Below are 22257 nucleotides of genomic sequence, written 5' to 3'. Positions count from 1 at the left end.
GCACCCCATTGGGTCCCATCCAGATGTTAGTTGCCAACCTCCAGGTGGTGGCTGGAGATCTCCCACTATCACAAGTGATCTCCAGGAGACAGAGATCAGTTCACCAGGAGAAAATGGCCACTTTGGAAGATGGCCTCTGTTGCTTTATACCCCATTGAAGTCCCTCCCCTCCTCAAGCCCCTCCCTCATCAGGCTCCACCCCCAAATATCCAGGTATTTCCCAACCCGGAGGTGGCATCCCTACCAGGGTTGCCAACCTCCAGGTACTAGCTGGAGATCTCCGGCTATTACAACTGAGCTCCAGCCGATAGAGATCAGTTCACCTGGAGAAAATGGCCACTGCCAATTGGACCCTATGGCATTGAAGTCCCTCCCCTCCCCAAAGCCTGCTCTCCTCAGGCTCCACCCCCAAAACCTCACACCGGTGACAAAGAGGGACCTGGCAACCCTAATCCTTTACCCAGAAGGCTTCCTGCCTCGGCAATGCATCTCCAGCTCATTACCACGACAAGACTGAAGCAGTCTTTTTCCCAGTTTGCCCCCTTCCCCACAGCTACAAAGCGGTCCTGGGTGAGCCTGGGCCTGTTATTAATATTTGGGGGATCCAAACACAAATCCCCAAAGTTATGGATATTTTGGTCCCAAGATTTCTGGTACTCATGATTCACATTCCAATATTTTGATACGTATGAGATTTGTGCAACTCTTCAGTTTAGCTCCATTATGAAATCCTGGATTATGGCTTTGCATTATCATGTGGGAATGGTCTCCCTGCAGACGAGCATCTCCTTCCTAATCCCCTCAAAATGGGCATGTCTCTTTAAAACGTAGATCAGCAATGTCCGCACTCTTTTCCAACAGACAGATGTGTTTTGACCTCAATCTTGCCTGGTGGCTTAATTTCAAAACAGTCTCCGTCAAATCCACACTTTGCGATATTTTCTTTTCCAAATCTGGGCAAGTAGACAACATCATTCTCAGCGTGCCACTCGGTGTCTAAAAATAAACTGTCCCCAATATATAAACTTATTACAGCTCTGAAACTGATGCATACAGCATTATTTGAAATGCGGAAAGACAGAAGGAAGGACAAAACCCACTTTTATACTCTTTCCACTTCTCCTGCGTTAGGAGCAGAGCAGGCTTTTATCTCTTGCAGTGTAAATAATATGATGCTAGTATTGCTGAGGCTGTTGACTGTCATGTTGAGACTCAGAATGTTGGCTTTGGCGGGAGGGCTGTAATGCTTGCAGTCAAATAAAAATAAGCATTATAATGAGAAAGTTCTTCTCTGGCACAGATTGGAATCCGAGCTGGAGACAACAACCCTTCCTCTTCTAGCGTTTATCTCCCCAGATATGTCCCCCACACATATGGGTTGGGAGAGGGGAGGGACTTCAATGCTGTAGAGTCCAATTGTCGAAGCGGACATTTTCTCCGGGGACACTGATCTCTGTCGCCTGCAGATCAGTTCTGATAGCAGGAGATCAGCCACCACCTGGAGGTTGGACTTGGAGAAAATAAGAGGCTCAGTGCTGTATGGATAATGGTCACCTTCCCTTCGTGACTCTCGCCTGGGTCATCTGCTCCTTCAGCTGTCTATAAGTACAACAGAAGTCCATACTGGATTATAAACACTGACTTACCTGATTTTCAGGATATTTACTTACCTCGTGCCTTTGGACATTTATATTTGAACTTGACATCATATTGGACTTCCATTATTTATTTTGTATGTGTATCTTTGTTATCGTATATATTTTGCACTTTTGCACCACTTCACAGTTTGATAAAGCTATACCTTTATATAATAATTTGTGAGTGCTGTCTGGATTTCCCCACCACCACCTGGAGGTTGGCACCCCTACCCATCCCTACTCCTTATTAGGGTGATACTGCATTTTGCGGGCTTCATTTTCTCAGTGCCAGTTGCCATGGGAGGGGGCAGAAAGCTTGAACGAGAAGAGCAGCACTCCCTAGGGAAAAGGACCACCTGCAAAATTGTAATCTCCCCCTCTTGCTTTGCCAAGAGAGACGGAAGGGTCATAAATCATGATGACGGTTAGCAACTCTCCATCGAAAGGTCAACCAAACTGGGAGATGCCCTCTTTGTGCAGGGGTGAAAGGTTTCATTATTTTTGGCTCAGCCCCAATGATTGTCTGGAAAGGTGTTTATGAAGGGGGAGGGCCCCCGCTATTGGCCGCTGCCCAGGGGGCTGGGCTGGCATCCCCTTCTGCCCCATTGGCCGACTTCTTGGTCGGCTTCCAGAGCCTACTGTGGCCATGGAGGCAGGGCTGTGCCGATTGTAGGGGGGGGGGTTTCCCAGTCCTATAATGCAGCTCTAAGGACTGCTCCACAGTTTTTGCCAGTGCTACTTTGCCCCAGAAAAGTGGGCGTTCCTAACCCGAAAGGACTCGGGAAGCTTAGCATTGCCCCCACCCCCCGGAATGCCTCTGTTTGTGCCAGCATGAGCCCCTTTGCCAGAGGTACACCACTACCATGGTTGAGCTGGTGCTCTTGCATCGCGCTGCTGTGATGCTCGTCAGCACTGGGGTAAGTGCTTCAGTGCCGCCATAAATGCCGCTTATCCCAGCGCAAGTGGCATATATGCTGGAGTCAGGGTCACACCACCTCCAGAGCAGTTTTGCCCTCCCCCCTTTGGATTGTGATGTTAGTTATCAATTTCAATAATACTACTTTATGACCAGCCCTCAAATGCATCTCTTTTGGTTGTATAAAAGTTTTAAATCATGTGTGTGTTTTTTGAAGACATGGGGAAATTGTAATTCCCATCGGGCTGTGTAACATTACCTATGCATCAACTGATAAGAGCCTGAACTCAGTAGCCATTGGTAGAGACTGACACGGCCATAAAGCACACAGAGACATCTAAATAGGAAGTCTCACATCAAGTGACACTTTCCCCCACTTTTAACGTATGGAGCTCGAAGTAGTGGCAGGGAGAAGCAGCTGCAACAAAACAGCTTGTGCACTTGTCCTTTCTCCTCAGTCAATCATGTGCAAGCTATTTGCATGCAGCTGGAACATTTGACACCAAGTTGTCAACTGTTAGCCGGACATGAACCAAACTGACAGATGAGCAAGCATTCTTTAAAGCTATCAAACTTCTCATCCCTGCTGGCCCAACCAGAAAATCATTGTGATGTCACTTCCATCTTGCGCAAATCAAACCTGCCGGCCTTTATTGCCATGTCATTTTCTTACTCTTCCTTCTGATTTTTTTTCTCATGACGTTTAATGCATTTGTTGTGCGTATAAATGGCACACGACACAACCAGAGCATAATGACTGAAAAGAAACAAACAGACATGAAATGTCGGCCATGAAAGTCAGTAGCATGAAAGACACAACAACCACAGGATCAAACATAAAGTAAAAAAAGAAAAGCATGCTTGTACATCATAGAATCGTAGAATCATAGAGTTGGAAGGGACCACCAGGGTCACCTAGTCCAACCCTCTGCACAATGCAGGAAATTCAGAACTACTTCTCACATGCCCAGTGACCCCTAATCCACACCCAGAAGATGGCAAAAAACAAAACATAAACCTCCAGGATCCCTGGCCAATCTGGCCTGGAGGAAAATTGCTTCCTGATCCCAGAGTGGCTACCGGCACTACCCTGGGCATGCAAGAAAGGGTCACAAGAGCCAAACACTCATGCAAACCTTCCTGCTCTCCCTCTCATGATCTGCCCTCCCTCTCATGATCCTCGTATGTAGCATTGCCAGCTCCAGGTTAGGAATTTACCTGGAGATTTGGGGGTGGAGCCTGAGGAGGGTGGGGTTTGGAGAGGGGAGGGACTTCAATGCCATAGAATCCAATTGCCAAAGTGGCCATTATCTCCAGGGAAACTGATCTCTGTCACCTGGAGATCGCTTGTAATTAGGGTTGCCAACCTCCAGGTATTAGCTGGGGAACTCCTGCTATTACAACCAATAGAGATCAGTTCACCTGCAGAAAATGGCCACTTTGGCAATTGAACTCTATGGCATTGAAGTCCCTCCCCTCCCCAAACCCTCCCTCCTCAGGCTCTGTCCCAAAAAGCTCCCTCCAGTGGTGAAGAGGAGCCTGGCATCCCTAGTTGTAATCGCGGGAGATCTCCAGCCACCACCTGGGGGTTGGCAACCCTACTTGTATGTGTCTCCCAAGTCATCCTCTATTGCATCTCTGCCATGAGAACGCCTCTCCGCCAGCACTGGAGTCCACTTCATGCATCTCTTTGTCTCATGGAAAGTGTGCGGCACAAATCATTTAGCCACGACAAGCATCCGAGCACATCTGTCTTTTTGCTCCGACTCTGGAACTGAAGCAGCGGGGAGCAAATTAAATCCCCCTGCCAGAATGGCTGTGGGAAGCAGCGACGGCTCTGCTTGGGAAGTTACGATCCGGTTAGGAGAGGGACCAGGCTGGCTTAACGCCCGCTGAATGATGGGATAAACTTTCCCTAGTGCTCCATCTTCGCCAGGGCACAGCCGTTTCCCAGCCATTAGCCCCCTGCTAGCATTTCTAAACACGGGAGCTAAAGCAAACACCCCGGCTACTAATGAGACAGGCCTCTCTTGAGCTGACAAATGTCCTCTCCTCTTCTCGGTCCCTTCTGATTCCTGCTGAGTGTACATACTTTAATTTGTCAGGCACCAGCAGAGGTTTTGTACCCTGAATTGTGCCTTGCCCTCCAGAGTTATGGAAAGGTCACCCACCATGCATGCAGCAAGTCTGAAAATTGGGGGGGGGGGAACAGCAATCAAAACTGTGACATTTGGGTTGCCAATTCTCGGCATCTGACCTGACATTTTCAGCTTTCTTCTTTAGTCTCCTGCCCAAGATCTTCAGTGGAATGGCAACAACCTCAGGGTGAAGGACCATGTGCAATTTTTTAGCTAATTCCATCCATTGAGTCATTAGTAGGGTTGCCCGCTCAGGGTTGGGAAATACTTGGAGATTTTGGGGGTGGAGCCTGAGGAGGGCAGGGTCTGGGGAGAGGAATGACTTCAATGGGGTATAGGGCCATAGAGTCCACCTTCCAAAGTGGCCATTTTCTCCAGGTGAACTGATCTCTGTCACCTGGAGATCAGTTATAATAGTGGGAGATCTCCAGTCAAATTGGCAACCCTAGTCACAAGGCATAGCCAGGTTGATGGGGGGGAAGGAAGTATTTCTTTACTCAACAAGTAAGTGAATCACTGGTAGTGGGCATAATGATGGTCATGAGCATAGATGGCTTTAAAGGGAGTTTTGCTAGACAATTATGGTAGAAAAAGATGAAGGCAGCAGGAAAAGAGGAAGACCCAACATGAGATGGACTGACTCTAGAAAGGAAGCCCTGGCCCTCAGTCTGCAGGACCTGAGCAAGGCTGTTAACAGAGAACATTGATTCATAGGGTTGCCATAGGTTGGAAATAACTTGATGGCACTTAACACAGAGAGAGAGATTCAGAGAAGCAGGTCCCTCAGTGGCCATGATGTTTAAAGGGCACCTCTCTTTTCAGAAGTAGGGAACTGCTTAATTAGGGTTCCCAACCTCCAGGTGGTGTCTGGAAATCTCCTGCTATTACAACTGATCTCCAGGCAATAGAAATCATTTCCACTGGAGAAAATGGCCTCTTTGGCAATTGGACTCTATGGCATTGAAGTCCCTACCCTCTCCAAACCCCACCCTCCTCAAACCCCAGCCCAAAAATCTTCAGGTATTTCCTAACCCGGAGCTGGCAACCCTTTGCTGAATGCTAGTGCTTGGAGGCGACATCAGGGGAAGGACTTCGCCTCTCTGCTTTGTTTGTTGCCCCTCCAGGGCAACTGGTGGGCCATTGTTAAGGTTGCCCGCCTCCAGGTTGGACCTGGGGATCCCCTGGAATTACAGCTCCTCTCCAGACTACAGAGCTCAATACCCCTGGAGAAAATGGATGCTTTGGAGGGTGGACTCTGGCATTGTACCCCACTCTGGTCCCTGTTCTCCCCAGGCTCCATGCCCAAATCTCCAGGAGTTTCCCAGCCAGGATCTGGCAACCCTAAACCCCATCCCCACCAGCCACCAGGGGGGAGACATGTCAGCCCTAGCCACTGTGAAAAACAGGATACTGGGCTAGATAGACCAGTGGTTTGATCCAGAGGGGCTCTTCTTGAGTTCTTATTTTTGCCTGTGACATACTGGGTGTCATCCACTGCTTCCATAAGCTGCCACCATGCTCCTCCCCAACTATTCCAGATTTTTGTGACTAGTTTCTCCCAGTGCTTTCCCCCTGAATCTCAGGATCAGAGGCGTTTCCAGAGCAAAACCATCACATTTCTGCATTGCTCTCAAAAGCTACAAGGACTAAACCCTGACAGATTGTGGAGCTGTGGGTGCTGAGATGTGACTATCTAGCATACCCCGTGTCATGACTAAATAGGGATTTGTACAACACTCTAAACACTACGTCGTACGGATGACTCTGCTCAGTAAAATTGTTTCTCAGGAAATGTTTCAACTCCTAATCAAAACTAGAAAATATTTGGCACGGTCCTAATACTTTCATTCCTATTTTCTGCAAGGTCTACAGTTCCAGGGTTACTCATAGTAATGACAGTATCATCCAATAGCATGACATACCAAAGCAAGAGGGTGTGATACATTAATACCTAGGCTTGCCAACCTCTAGGTACTAGCTGGTGATCTCCTGCTATTACAGCTGATCTCTAGCTGATAGAGATCAGTTCACCTGGAGAAAATGGCCTCTTTGGCCATTGGACTCTATGACATTGAAGTCCTTCCCCTCCCCAAAGCCCACCCTCCTCAGGCTCTGCCCCAAAAACCTTCCGCCAGTGGCAAAAAGGGACCTAGAGTGGCAACCCTATCAATACCCCAAGGATATGCTCCTGAGTCAAAACTTTGATGCCACTGGGATAATTATTTACTAACTAAAGCAACTGCAGTTTTGTATTTAAAACCTAGTTTTGTATTTATGGACTCAATTTCCCTTCCTGACCCCTAAAAAAAAACCCTGGTGCCTTGCTCCTTCTCCCCACACTTTGCCCATGGGAACACTCACAGCCTTCCCCACAAGGTACTCTCCTTTGCCATTGATTCCCAAAGAGATTTATGATGGGGCCTGGTCTCACTGAAGCGGCTCAATCCAATTCACCAAGGAATTACAAGCCTGCCCGATCAATAATCTATTTATCTCCTTCACTTTGCCATCTTTAAACACTCCAGGCCTGTCAAAGGAAACGGGGAGCTTTTTCTGAACAAAATGATCACGTTTCTGCGTTGCTTGCAAATGCTGTGGAAACTGGGTGCTGACTCGTAGGGGAGGCAGTTGATCTCTGCTTTCAGGCCTTGGCTACTAGCAGGGTAAAGGCTCTTGACATGAGCAGGCCAGCTTCTGGCTACACTCCAAGTCCTTGGTTTCCATGCCTGTTAACCCTGTGTACAGTTTCACTCTTCCTTTCTCCCACAGCTGCGTTGATGTTTAGTCTGCCTGTCCTGGGAATAGCTTATCTCGGGGATGCTGAACGGTGTTTACCGTTGCAGCCTGTAATGCTTTTTAAACATGTAACCTGCCACTCTTTCCTCATTACCAACCTTACCTGCGTGTAAGCAGTCAGCTCTTAATCTGTCTTTTTGCTCCTAATAAAGTATTACTGCTTCAGGACTACCTGCCTAGAAGAGTTTGCTTATGGAACGCTAAGGACAGACGCCTGAACCTAACATCTGCACTTTGGTGTTGGTCGGCTGGGATCTAGCATGGCATCCAGAATGCGGACCTTCTGCAGACATGTTCAAACAGGTCACAGAACACATTCTATGTCGGTGGTCCTCAACATGGGACTGATGGGCACCCTAGTGGCCACCAGTGGTTTTACGGTTGTTGGAATATCTATCGTGGGGATATTCCGGTATTTAGCAGAGTGCCTTAAGCTTAGCAGCAACAGAAGCTACACGTGTGTGCGTGTGTGAAAATAAAAAGGAGCAGTGGTTTGCTCTAATCAAACTAAAGTACATTTATTGTTGAAATACACATTGGATAGGAAAGGACAAACAAGGGTTCACTATCCTGATCTACCTTGCTAATTCTCTAGGTATAAAAGGGTATCTGCCTTCCACTCCATCTTGGGGTGAGAAGGCCTGGAGGCGCGTGGAGTGCCCGGCTCCTAGTTCTTGCTTGGATGATGGCAAAGGGGGAAGAGAGAGGGGGGAAGTTTCCCTGACAATACATCTCTAAACATCAAAGGGGACAGGAAATGAGGGTGAGGTGTAACTACAGATACCTCCTGAGTCCTGTCTATCTATCTGACTCTCTGTTGTCGGTTCCCCCTCTTAATGTGTAGGCAAGTGACACCGTTAGGAAGGGCAGATTTTCCAACAACGGTTGCCAGCTCTTGGGAAATACCTGGAGATTTTGGGGGCAGAGCCTGAGGAGGGCAGGGTTTGGAGAGAGGAGGGACTTCAGTGCCATAGAGTCCAATAGCCAGTGGCCCTTTTCTCCAGGGGAACTGATCTCTATTGGCTGGAGATCAGTTGTAACAGCAGATCTTCTGCTAGTACCTGGAGGGTGGAAAGAAAAAAGACACCACTGTGCATGTACCTGGAGGGTTTGGAAATCAGCACAGGAGCAAATGAATATTACAAAGTGCAAATATTTATATAAATCGCTACAACATATAACATAGAGTCATAACTATTCACTTACTGCAACTAACAGCCTAAACAATCTATCCTACTATATACAATGTATATTACAACAATCAGGCTGGAACAAATCAGACTGAAGATTCAATGTATAGGTATAGTCCTTAGGTCATTTTCAATCATCACAGAGAAGTTCTTGGTTGGTTCCTCTTCAAACTTTGAAATAGTATTTCTGACGTTACCATGAGATGATGCCAAAAACTGAAGAGGGGATATGGCCGTTTCGAATTCTTTGGCTTTAAATTTCTTCATCAGTCCCTCAAAAATCAGTCATCATGTAATATCTCCAGCTTACATATTGCATGTTTGCTAAAAATTCAAGCAGGATAAATTTCAACCAGTTCCCACATAGGGTAACACAAATGTGTAGCAGTACCTGGAGGTTAGCAACCCTAAGTTCCACCTTGGTGTCTTGCATGGACTCACCTCTAGGAACTGCACGTACAGTCTATTTCTGACACCCCAAAGTGGCTAAAACACGAGGGGGTGGGATTTATGGCCCCCTTTTAGCACCGTTGCATAAATGGTTTGTTAAACACGGTGCAATTTGTTTCTTCTTCTATTTATTTTCTCCTTTTGCTGGGACACTTTGATGTGCTTTATGAATATAGCTTCATAAAGCAAACGGCAGTGCTGCCCTGATAAATTAGTGTATATTAAAGCTCTGGATTAGCTTAGCCTAGTAATTTAGCCTGATGAGAACACGGGGTTGACTTTATGATATTCACGAGCCAACAGGCCGTAAATATCCCACCAGCAATGACACTGACGGAGTTCGCTTTCATTGTAAAGCACCCATGCGGGCAGAACATGGCCGTTTCCTCCATGTGTAACCTCAGGGTGGGAGCTTTTTAAAAGGGCACATGAAATACTTCCCTTTCCCCCCCCATCCTGGGTTGTTTTAAACTTGCCGGTGCCGAAAGAATATTGATGTGGTAGAGATGGGGCATTAAAATTAGAATTATGCAGGGAAATAAAAGAAGGGGGGTGGAGAAAGCAAGGCATAAATTAGAATTGTTTGCTTCTGCCAGGGTTTAAAAGAGTTAGCAGGATGCCAACACAGTATAACTCGCCTGAGACGTGTTGTAGGGAGCTGCGGTGCCATAAATCACAAGAGAACATTTCCAGAGACACAAAGACAGCATGGAAAAGGCCATGGGAAGACAGATGGATGTCCGGCAATGGAGAATGTCCAAGTGTTGGCTATAAACAAAGTATCTGAAGAGACATTGGGGCGGGAGCGGATGGATTGTGCTTCACAGGGTGAAAACAGAGACATAAACCTAAGGAGCGTCAATTTCCCCCAAGTTCAATGGTCTGAGCCTACTCGGCATTCAACTCCTCCCGAATTCTGGTTGAAGTGAAAGATTTTGGTATTATAGCATGTGTGCAATATGGTGTAGTGGTTAGAGCGCTGGATTCAAATCTGGAAGATCTACATTCAAATCCTAAATCAGCCCTCCAAACCTTGCTGAGTGATCTTGGTAGCTCACTCTTTCAGCCCAACTTACATTACAGGGATGTTTTAAGGATAAAATGGAGGAGGGGCGAACTAGGTGATACACACTGGTGAGTAAGGTTGCCAGCCTCCAGGTGGTAGCTGGAGATCTCCCATTATTACAACTGATCTCCAGGCAACAGAGATCAGTTCCCCTAGAGAAAATGGCCACTTTGGAAGGTGGACTCTATGGCATTATACCCGATTGAAGTCCCTTCCCTCCCCAAACCCTGCCCTCAGGCTGTACCCCCAAAATCTCCAGGTATTTCCCAGCCTGGAGCTGGCAACCCTACTAGTGAGATAATAATGCAATAGACAGAGAGCTACAGCTTTTACTTCAGTTCATTTCTAACTTTTGCCCCATCATAGTTACCATTGTGGATTGAGAAACCAGTAGATAAAAAGCAGTCATGATGTGACTATAATCATGTTGTTTTGCCAGGACAAAGGGTGACCTGTGCACATCAGTAAAACTCTAAATAAAAATATTCTTGCTAAAACTGAACATACAATGAGACCCAAGTGGTTTCTTTGCAGTGCACATCTGTGGATTGGTAATGGGGAAGGGCGCAAGTGAACAGAAGGAAGTGAAAGCTAGTGCATCCTATCCATACTTAAGGCTGCCAACTCTGGGTTAGGAAACTCCTGAAGATTTGAGTGGAGACTGGGAAGGGCAAAATTTGGGGAGGAGAAGGAACTCAGTAGAGATGTGATGCGACAGAGTTCTTCCTCTGAATCTGTTCTGACCCTCTTGGGGAATGTGTTGCTATCCCAGTCATGAACACATGACGCTGCTTTATACTAAATCAGTCTCTTGGTCCATCAAAGTCAGTATTGTCTACTCAGACCAGCAGTGACTCTCCAGGGCCTCAGAGGCAGGGGTCTTTCACATCACCTACTTGCATAGTCCCTTTAACTGGAGATGCCAGGGATTGAACCTGGGACCTTCTGCATGCCAAGCAGATGCTCTACCACTGAGCTACAGAGAAGAGATTGTTACAGCCATATGCACCATTATTATCTACAATCAGAAGCCCATTGTGGTGTGGTTGGTCTCGGATGTGAAAGACTTCTGCCAAGACCCCTGCCTGAGAACCTGGAGAGCCGCTGCCGGTCTGAGTAGACGATACTGACTTTGATGGACCAAGGGTCTGATTCAGGATATGGCAGCTTCATGTGTTCCATGTGATGCTGAATCAGACCCTTGGTCCATTAAAGTCAGTATTGTCTACTCAGACTAGCAGCAGCTCTCCAGGGCCTCAGGCAGAGGTCTTTCACATTGCCTACTTGCCTAGTCCCTTGAACTGGAGGTGCCAGGGATTGAACCTGGGACCTTCTGCATGACAAGCAGATGCTCTACCACCAAGCCACAGCCCCTCCCCATCTGGAGATCAGTTCTAATTCCAGGAGATCCCCAAGCCCCTCCTGGAGATTGCCAACCCTACCCATACTTCAATTTCAGGATTTATTTTTGGACATTCTCATAGTTAAAACTAGACTTGAGGAGGTGTGTGACCTAGCACAGACAAAGTTCTGGATCAATAAAGCAACGAATAGGATACATATGAGAAATAGTTGAGAAGTCTCAGAACACTACAGATCCAAATACTACACTCAGTGGTCCTAACAATAAACAGAAGTTTCCACCTATTCCCCTCCACCCCATTTGCATTTTTCTAATATCTAATAGGCTAAGATCCACAAGAAAAAATTGGGCAAAGGGGAAACAAGATCTCCCTGCGGTAGCTAAAAAGGCAAATGTGATCTTGGGCTGTATTAACAGAAGTATAGTGTCCAGATCATGCGAAGTGCTGGTATCGCTTTACTCTGCTTTGTTTAGATCTCACCTAGAGTGCTGTGTTCAGTTTTGGTCACCACAATTTCAGAAAGATGTAGACAAGCTGGATCGGTCCAGAGGAGGGCAACAAAGATGGTGAGGGGTCTGGAGACCAAGTCCTATGAGGAAAGGTTGAAGGAGCTGAGTATGTTTCGCCTGAAGAGGAGAAGACTGAGAGGGGATATGATAACCATCTTCAAGTACTTGAAGGGCTGTCATATAGAGAATGGTGCCAAGCTACTTTCTGTTACCCCAGAAGGTCGGATCAGAAACAACAGGTTGAAATTAAATCAAAAAAGTTTCTGTCTAGGCATTAGGAAGAATTTTCTAACAGTTTGAGGGGTTCCTCAGTGGAACAGGCTTCCTCGGGCGGTGGTAAGCTCTCTTTCCGTGGAGGTTTTTAAGCAGAGGTTAGATGGCCATCTGTCAGCAATGCTGATTCTATAACCTCTAAGCAGATGATGAGAGGGAACACATCTTGGTCATCTTCTGGGCATGTAATGGGGTCACTGGGGGTGTGGAGGGGGGTAGTTATGAATTTCCTGCATTGTGCAGGGGGTTGGACTAGATGACCCTGGTGGTATCTTCCAGCTCTACAATTCTATGATTCTACAGATCTCCCATTTTAAGATCTCAGTGGTTTCATCAGGCTGATTCTCATTTATTTCTCATCAGGCCATTTTTTTGAATTCCATTCTCCCTTTTATCTTTTCGTTAATTTACTAAGTCATATTTGGGGAGTCCCCCGAATAGGAAAATGACCCCTACCATATCTGCAGGTAGCCCCATTGTGTGGCTTTCATCATCTGCACAGGAGCCAGCCAGTTAGCCATTAGATAGAGAAAGGGATGTGCATATCAATATGCTGAACTTAAAAAAAACCCCAAAAAATACCTTTTTGGTATTTTGGTTCTTTTTTTTAACCAAGTAAAAATGGCGGCCAAAAAAAAGGGGGAGGGCTGAAAAAAGAAGACTGGAATAATGCCAAATTTATTCACCATTATTCAGGTAGCTTAAATCCCACCACCACCACCAGCCTCCCCCCTCCCCTGCCATTTCCTCCCTTACCTGTTTGAATACTCAGATCCATGCCGCCTACCTTCTCTGGACTCCAGAGAAGGCCGGCAGTGTGGCTAGGAACACCTCACCTCCCTCTCTAAGCGGCTTCTGACCTGCAGCTTGGAGAGTAGGGTTGCCAGGTCCCTCTTTGCCACCAATCGGATGTTTTTGGGGTGGAGCCAGAGGAGGGCGGGGTTTGAGGAGGGGAAGGACTTCAATGCCATAGAGTCTAATTGCCAAAGCAGCCATTTTCTCCAGGTGAACTGATTTCTATCGGCTGGAGATCAATAGCAGGAGATCTCCGTCTATACATTAGGAAGAATTTTCTAACAGTTAGAGCAGTTCCTCAGTGGAACAGGCTTCCTCGGGAGGTGGTAAGTGCTCCTTCCCTGGAGGTTTTTAAGCAGAGGCTAGATGGCCATCTGTCAGCAGTGCTGATTCTATGACCTTAGGCAGATCACGAGAGGGAGGACATCTTGGCCATCTTCTGGGCATGGAGTAGGGCTCACTGGGTGTGTGTGGGGGAGGTAGTTGTGAATTTCCTGCATTGTGAAGGGGTTGGACCAGATGACAGTGGTGGTCCTTTCCAACTCTATGATTCTATGATTCTATACCTGGAAGTTGGCAACCCTATTGGAGAGGGAGGTGGGAGTGTTCTTTCTAGCCCTGCTGCCTGCAGGTTCCGGCAAGCAGCTTAGAGGAGGAGAAGGGGCGTTCCTGTCCACAACATTTTTCAAAAAATCTGGGTCTTCTGGATTTTTCAAAAATTTTCAGTTTAATAAACCCAACCCCCCCCAAAAAAAAAATTTGTGCACACCTCTAGGTAGAGATACTGACCATTTACTCGCACTGAAAACATTTCACATAATGTTGTTTCAGTAATCATTACAACAGCCCTGGGAGGAAGGCCAGGATAGATAGAAGTATAGCTACATTACGAGGGGGGAGACCATGAGCCCAGGCTCTTACAAGTCTAGGCACAAGGGATTGTTGGTTTATTGCTTTCTGTCATCACCGTCAAAGATCAGCTCGGCTGTCAAAGAACATACGGTCTTAGCTTTCAGAAAATATTAAACTGTTCTCTTTATTGCCGTCTTTTATTACTCTGATCTTTCCAACATGCTGTTCTGTTCCATCATTCGCTTGTGATTAGATGCTTATATTGTATTCAAATTCGGTCTAATTTTCATATGAATGTTTATGTGAACTCGTAACACACTTAAGACACATATTATTGTCAGTTAAATAAAGCATATATTTGAGGCGCAGTATTTCATTAAAGCAGATTGGATAAATTACAGCCTTCTCTTTGCAATTATACCCAGTTTGCATTTCTCTCCAGACATTTGGAGCACAAAGAAACGCCCCTCAGTGAAATGTGATTGCATCTCTGGACAAAGAAATGGCTGAGGAGAAAACCCTTTTGAGCAGGAACGGGTTCCTCAAGAACAACTGCTGATATAAGAAGAGATGAAGTGGCTTCATATCAAGTCACTCCACCAGCCCGTCTAGGTCAACAGAGTTGTCTGCTCTGACTGTCCAAAACACTCCAGGGTCTCCAGAAATAGACAATCCTTCCTGAAACCTACTACCTGAGAACCTTTAAAGGGAGATACCAGGGGCTGAGGCTGGGAACTTCTGAGAAGAAAAGAGATGTTTTTTTTTTCTACTGAGGGCCCACACTACAGCGTGGTTGTTGGACAACACAAGGACTCTGAGAGCCAGCATGGTATAGCGGTTAAGAGCAGTGGCCAGCTCTGCAAGCAAAAAAAGGAATTAAAATGGTTCCCCCGCAAAAAAAAAACACCCTGTGGAATTCCCCATAGAGTGCCACAGGGATGTGCCACGATTTTGCAGGTGTATCTTGAACCTGCAAAATGGCACATTTTGGGGCTGAAAGGGGTTAGGAAGCTTCCTAAAGGCAGTTCCTCCCCTGAGAATGTCCCGGGGACACCTTCTAGGATGCCAGCACGAGCACCTGCACTAGACATATGCCACCGGGGAGGCAACTAATGCGCAGGAGGCCAGAGCTGCTGTGCAGTGCCCCGGAGCTGGCATAAGTCACCCTTCACTGGTGTCCGTGCCACTTTGAATGGTGCAAGTGGCATGGACATGGCATAGGGGTCATGTTGGGATGCCAGGTCCCTCTTTGCCACTGGCAGGAGGTTTTTGAGGCAGAGCCTGAGGAGGGCAGGGTTTGGGGAGGGGAGGGACTTTAATGCCATAAAGTCCAATTGCCAGAGTGGCCATTTTCTCCAGATCTGATCTCTATCGGCTGGAGATCAGTTGCAACAGCAGGAGATATTCTGCTATTACCTGGAGGTTACAACCTAAACAACAGCACCAAGACTCACACTGTAGAGCAGAATTTTACTGACTTAAAGAAAGTTAAACACTGAAACCCAAGGATAAGTATACAAATATCATTGTACAAAAACAAACATAATTAGGTTACATCACCATAAAAGATATGGTTTCTCAAGCAAAGTCCAAACAATAAAGAAAACAATCTGAAGGGGTTACATCACCCCAAGAATCCACCGGACACCAATCCAAAGCGAATGCCCAACAAAATGAAAAGCCGGTGACTGCGAAGAAGCAGCGTCACTCTACAAAAGTCCACAAGTCCATTAATCACAGTAGTCCAAGCAAAACAAAAATGACGAGACGACACTTCTCGATTAGTAGTCATTTCGCGAGAGTTGCTTCTTCAGTCAGTCTTGCTTTTGATTAGGGCAATCTTGCCTCTGAAAAAATCATAAAAACATACATGTACATACAATTCATATGTTAATTTACAAACCAAGAATTGGCTAGTGTCCTTACCAATATAGATGGCCCGTCGGGCTCTCCTGCCTGCTGCGAGGTTATTTGCTGAGGTTTATGGAACTGTTTAAATCCATTAGGCTGATTGAACAGCTGCCTGCAGTTGTTAGAGCTTAAAGTTACAGAAAGCACGCTAAATCAAATTCATTGTTAAGGCCAGCAGGGACCATGGTTTTGAAAAAAAAAAGAGTTTTGTTTCTTGTCTGTGTAATATTTGATTAACATCTTCCAACTGATAGGGCTGTTGTTGATATTTCCAGAGTACAAAGAACTTAATATCATTTTCGGAGTGCCCTTTCTCGAGAAAATGTCCTGATAAAGGGGCGTCCATAATTTTTCCGAGAATGTGCTCCTTGTGCTCGCCTATTCTTAATTTTAATTGTCTAGTTGTCGATCCAATATAAAGCAAAAAACACGGACACGTGATCGCGTAAACGACGTTGGATGTCAGACAGTTACTAAAAAAATTCAACTGATATTTGAAATTAAAAGCAGAAGAACTCACTTCCTTCATAGGAAGACTGAATGCACAGAATGCGCATGTGCCACATTTGTGATGGCCACGAGTTTTAACTCTTGACTTGACTTCCAATTCATCTGTTTTTACCAGAAAATTTCTCAATGAACGAGTCTTTCTTAGCCCAAAAAGGGGCAGTTGTTGGCATCCAGGCACACTGTGTAAAATGTGCCAGTGTCTTCTCACTATTTTCTGTATATCATTAGTCAAATGGGTAAACTCTAAGGAAGTGCAAATTCTAGGGGAGGGGTCAGTCTTGTCCTTCTTGCGAGTAAACAGGTCACTACGATTAGTAGCCACAGCACGATTGAATGCTTTGCAGATGATTGAGTCATTGTAGCCCCTTGCGTTAAGTTTCTGACGAATACTGTGTACAGATCTTAAAAAATCAGTATCAAAGGTAAAATTGCGTTTATACCTCAAAAGTTGACTGAATGGGAGATTCAATTTAAAATGTAAGGGATGATGCAACTTAAAATGTAGTCCCGCTCCCACGTCGGTCAGTTTATGAAAGGGCTTGACTGCGATGGTATTCTGTGGGGTCCTAAAGACTGTCACATCTAAGAATGAAATGGCCGTATGATTACAAGTTCCTGTGAACTTCAGGTTTTCATCTAAAGAATTAATCCAGGATAGAAAGGTAGTGAAATTAGGAGCAGAATCTATCACTAGGTACAAATCATCAATAAATCTAAAATACAACAAGACATGATTCTGAAATAGAGGGTTGTTCCACAAAAAAGTTTCTTCAAAGCAAATCATGTACAAATGGCGCTCGCCACGCCCATAGCAACTCCTTGCACTTGAATATAAAACTCATCCTTATACCTAAAAAAATTGTTTTCAAACAAATTATCAACAAGAGACAACAAAAAGTGTGTAGGTGGCTGCAGACATGCTCTAGAGTCCAGTCTATCTAGAATAATTCTTCTTGCTTCTTCCAATGGAATATTGGTATATAGCGCAGCCACATCGAGGGTCGCGAATACTGCTTCAGATGGTATAGTGGCATTCTCTATCTTACGAATGAACTCCCCAGTGTCTCTGATATAAGAAGGAGTTAGTTTGCTCATGGGTTGTAGAAATGAGTCAATGCATTTGGATATAGGTTCAAGAAGGCTCCCAATCGCCGAGATGATGGGTCTTCCGGGAGGATCAATCAGGGTTTTATGAATCTTCAGTAAAAAGTAAAAGATAGGAACCCTCAGAAATTTAGCATACAGAAAATCAGCAGTGGCTTTGTCTATATAATTGACAGAGAAGCCCTCAAACAAAACTGTTTTGATCACATTGGAAACTCTGCTAGTAGGATCAGACAGGATATTCTTGTAGTATCTCCTATTATGCAGTTGCCTTAAATTTTCATTCTCATACTGTTCAGAATTCATAATTACGATGGCCCCGCCCTTGTCAGCGGGCCTGATAGTAATTTTAGAGTCTTCAGCAAGGGATTTAATGACATCAAGATCTGCTTGGGATAGATTGGGATTACCTGTATGTCTCCAAGCTCTACGTTTTTCCAGCTTGTCCAGATCCCTGAGTACCTCAGACTGGTAAGTGTTAATGAAATGGCTGGGATTTTTTGGAGTAAAGGACAACATAGGCTGAAAATTGTGAAAAACACTAGTTTGTCCCTGAAAAAACTCTTTCAGCTTAATGGTTCTAAAAAATTTAAACAAGTCGACCCTAGTTTGAAAGGCTGAGTAATGGGGGGTGGGGAAAAACCTAACCCCAGATTGAGCACCCATTCTTCCTCTGAGGATAGAAACTTAGAAGAAAGATTCACTAGGATGTTAGTTTTTGTTGTTGCTGCTTCCGTCGCGGACCCCTCTGGGGTCTGGGGGCGTAGGAAAAATCCCGTTGGTTGTGGCGGAGATATTAGGAGGAACCAAAGGAGCCTCCGCTAGAAATACTAGAATCGCCCCTTTCCGCGGAAGAAGCCTCAGAATCTGACCCTCTGTATGCACCCCTGCCTCTAGAGTTGTGTTGTGCATTGCCTTGGCCATGCCAGAAATATACTCTGTTGAGGGCATAGTCTTCCTGATCTCTTTTAAACTTGCGGGTTTTGTAAGCCTCAATGTCAGCAGCGTATTTAGACAAATCATTCTCCAGTTGGCTGAACTGGGATTCAAAGGTTTCTTCAGAGATGGTGGATTTAAATTCCACGTTAAGGGTCTCAGCTTCTTCTTTAGAGGATTCTGTTTCTTTAAGAGACCGTTCAATTACCAACAGGTAACAAAATATAAGGACATGCCCTGGTGAACGGGGACAGCTGGAACATGTGGTATTGAAGAAAATGCATGCTGTTTACTAGATTAGTCTACTTCATTCAGATTATATTTGTATTTGTTGATTGTGTCCTATTAAAATGAATGGGTGGGATCATTTACCATCCAATCTTCAGTGCTTGCCATGTGACAGAGAGGAGAAGAGTCAGTTTTACACCCAGGGTATGGCACAGAGATACCTGCTGATAAATTTATACGATTAAATGAGCAAACAAATTGCTGCCAATATGGCAGCAAAGATGAAGCAAATTACAGACTTTTTTTTAATTACAGAGTTTGTTGGCTGGACTTACAAAAATAAATAACCCCTCTGTTCTCTATATTCATGGTATAGAAAATGAATCCCTTAAGTGACAGCTTGAACTTAACAATAGCCCTCTACAGACAATGTCATGCACATTGAAACAATGCATGCAGGGTGGGCACAAGAGGCTTGGGAGTAGAGTCTACCCACACAGGTAGACGCTGGCTCTGTTTTTGGATCTGCTGCTACTTCTGATGTTCAAAATCACAGGAATGGAACCTATGTGTGTTGCCTATTGATTATGTGCTCATGCGCTTGTGATCGCACATGAGTGAGAGACAGGATTAGTGTACGTATGCCAGCTCCCAGGGCCTCTATGGGCATTGATTTCAATGCCTGTAGTATCAGCTGTCGGATGCTACAGAAGGTCCTTATTCAACATCCATGATGTTCAAAATAAGTTGTTAAGTGCAACTTACTTAGAAGTTTCATTTGTTTGTGCTTTTTTGTTTATCATGATTTGTCCCCTCTAAATTTCTATAAAAGAACTCTTTTACCTTGTGTGTGTTAAGTGCTGTCAAGTCGCTTTTGACTCATGGCGACTCTATGAATCAATGTCCTCCAAAACTCCCTGTCATTAACAGCCTTGCTCAGGTCTTGCAAGTGATGTCTGTGGCTTCCTCAGTTGAGTTAATCCATCTCATGATGGGTCTTCCTCTTTTCCTGCTTACAGGATAGTTCTTCCCTCTTCCATTTTACCCTTTCAACAATAACGCAGTGAGAGAGGTGAGGGGAGGGAGGGAGGGAGGGGGAGAGAGAGAGAGAGAGAGAGACTGAGACTGACCCAAGTTCATCTACTAGTAGGACTGCTGAGAAGGGCCCGGCACCTGGCAGGAGAGCTGTGTGGGGAGGTATGGGGAGACAACTACATTAGCTGTGACACCATGTCACTGCCAGTAAAAAAAAAAAAAAAATGGAAGCGACATTGGTAGCTCTAGGAATAGGCCCATGTTACTTTCTCTTTTTTTTACCAGAAGTGACGTGGTACCACAGCTGGTGCTGTAGGGGCAACAGAAGTGCAAAACAGGATTCTCAACCTTCAGTTGGGAAATAGGGCTATTAGGAAAAAAAATTCAGGAAAATTCGGGTTCGGGTTTTTTGGCCTCCCCCCCCCCCCCCGGCCCGGGAAAACCTGAATGCCGAATTTCCTATACCGGGAAAAGTAGGAATTCGGCTTTAAATTCGGGATTCCTGAAAAATTCGGCCATTTAAACCAGTTAAACCCATTTTGCGGCTTTTCATGGCTCCTGTGGGGCATTTTTGCAGGTAGAGGTCCCAAACCTTCAGGGTAGCTAGAAGGGATTATCCTTGCAAGAACCCTCAAGTTTGGTAAAGATTGGTTCCGGGGGTCCAGAGTTATGGGGTCTGGAAGGGGTCACCCCCATCCTCTTCCATTGAAATGCAAAGTGGCTACGTTCAGATGCTTTGGTGTGATCTTTGCAATGTATCTCAATGGAGAAGTCAGGCTTTAAATGGTGGGAAAGTTTGCCCCGTGCCTCCATAGAAATACAATGTAGAGATAGTCGGTATTTTTCTGGTTCGGTTTTTACTGAATCAACAGCCCTATTGGAGAATACTACCCTTGCCTATCAGTGAGTTTCCATGACAGAATGGGAATTTGAACCTGGGTCTCCCAGACTATAGCCCAACACCCTAACCACTACACCACACTGGCTCTCTTCGGACCAACGTGGCCATGTATGCTTCCCTGCTGATCCCTGGTTCGTTATGACCTGAAAATCAGCTTCTCTAGGACCCTGTCACCACTGCCCCCATGGAAGGCTACCTCCTCTGTTCAAAGTTGTCGGAGACTGACGGATCATCCTTTGCCACTGTCAGCCAGCTGTCTGTTTTCAAGGACCTTGCCGGCATCGATTTTTGCGGCTGCCAAACCAGAGCAAGTCTTTCTTGCTTCTCCTTCACAGAACTCCCATTTCAGGAACTTTAAATTAGGAGAAAAGGAGGAGGGGAGAGAAGGCAGCCGCGGGACTCGTTGATGAGGAGGAGGAGACAGATGCCGGCTCTCCAGAGCTCTCTCTAATGTGACCTACTTCAGTCGTGTCTACCCAGGAATTTGTCTTGCAAAGGTTCCTTTATGAGAAAATGAGCTGTAATTTCAGATGGCGGGATGGCAGGGAGGCAAATGTCAGATGGGAGATGGCGTTCCCACTGAATGGCACACAGCTGTGCTTCTCAGGAGCCGACAGATCATACATCCTCCTCCAAATCATGATGAAATGTCAATATCCAAACATGCCAGTTCTTGAATCAACTCCACAACCAGCTTTGAAATCCAGCCCATCAACCAGATAGCATCCAGTTCCTTAACTGACTGATTTTATTTTATTCAAAACATGTATGAATCACCTCTGTCATGGGGAAGTCCAGTGAGATGTAGTGGTTAAGCGTGGTGGACTCTAATCTGGTGAACCGGGTTTCATTCCTCCACATGAAGCCTTCTGGGTGACCTTGGGCCAGTCACAGTTCTTTCAGGACTCTCTCACCCTCACATACCTCACAAGGTTACTGTGAGACTCCTTAAGGTAGAGAAAAGTGGGACATGGCCTCTTGTAAGGTGCCAGTAATTAAGCCCATTACTCTTTAACTCAGACACTACAGACACAAACTCCATCCATAAATAAAGCAGTAGAAGAAGAATCCTGCTACGTTGGACAAGAGCCCTCTCCTCCTGCATCCTATTTCCCACAGTGGCCAGCCAAATGTTTCCAGGATCCCTAGAAGAGGCCACAAATAGAATAGTTCCTTCATCCTATGTGCCGCTTAGAAACTGGTGTGGGATGGTATACTGCTCTTACACATGGAAGTGATAATTTAGCTACTAAAGCCAAGCCAACCACCTCCTCCCCATTCTCTGTCTCCAGCAATCTTGTGTTTTGAGGTATGCTGCCTCTGAATCTAGAGGTTCCATTTGGCTCTAGCGTGGGCTCTAATCTGGAGCGGTGGGCTCTAATCTGGAGAACCAGGTTTGATGCCCCACTACTCCACATGAGCACTGAACTCTAATCTGGTGAACCGGGTTGGTTTCCCCAGTCCTTGGCATGAAGCCTGCTGGGTGACCTTTGGCCAGTCACAGTTCTTTCTGAACTCTCTCAGCCCCACCTACCTCATAGGGTGTCTGTTGTAGGAGAGGAAGGGAAGGAGATTGTAAGCTGGGTTGGTTCTCCTTAAAAGGTAGAGAAAGGTGGCATATAAAAACCAACTCTTCTTCTTCTTCT

General features: G+C 45.7%; 1 non-coding gene across 1 annotated transcript; it reads right to left on the bottom strand.

Moving 5' to 3' along the window:
• Positions 1-11495: 11495 nt before the first annotated feature.
• Positions 11496-11567, bottom strand: TRNAD-GUC (transfer RNA aspartic acid (anticodon GUC)). The gene has a single exon. It is a non-coding gene; the product is annotated as a tRNA-Asp (tRNA).
• Between the last annotated feature and the right edge of the window lie 10690 nt (positions 11568-22257).

This window comes from Euleptes europaea, chromosome 14 (assembly GCF_029931775.1).
Source record: "Euleptes europaea isolate rEulEur1 chromosome 14, rEulEur1.hap1, whole genome shotgun sequence".
In the NCBI taxonomy this organism is placed as follows: domain Eukaryota; kingdom Metazoa; phylum Chordata; class Lepidosauria; order Squamata; family Sphaerodactylidae; genus Euleptes; species Euleptes europaea.
Note: the sequence above shows the minus strand (reverse complement) of the source record. Positions and strands in the feature narration are given on the sequence as shown.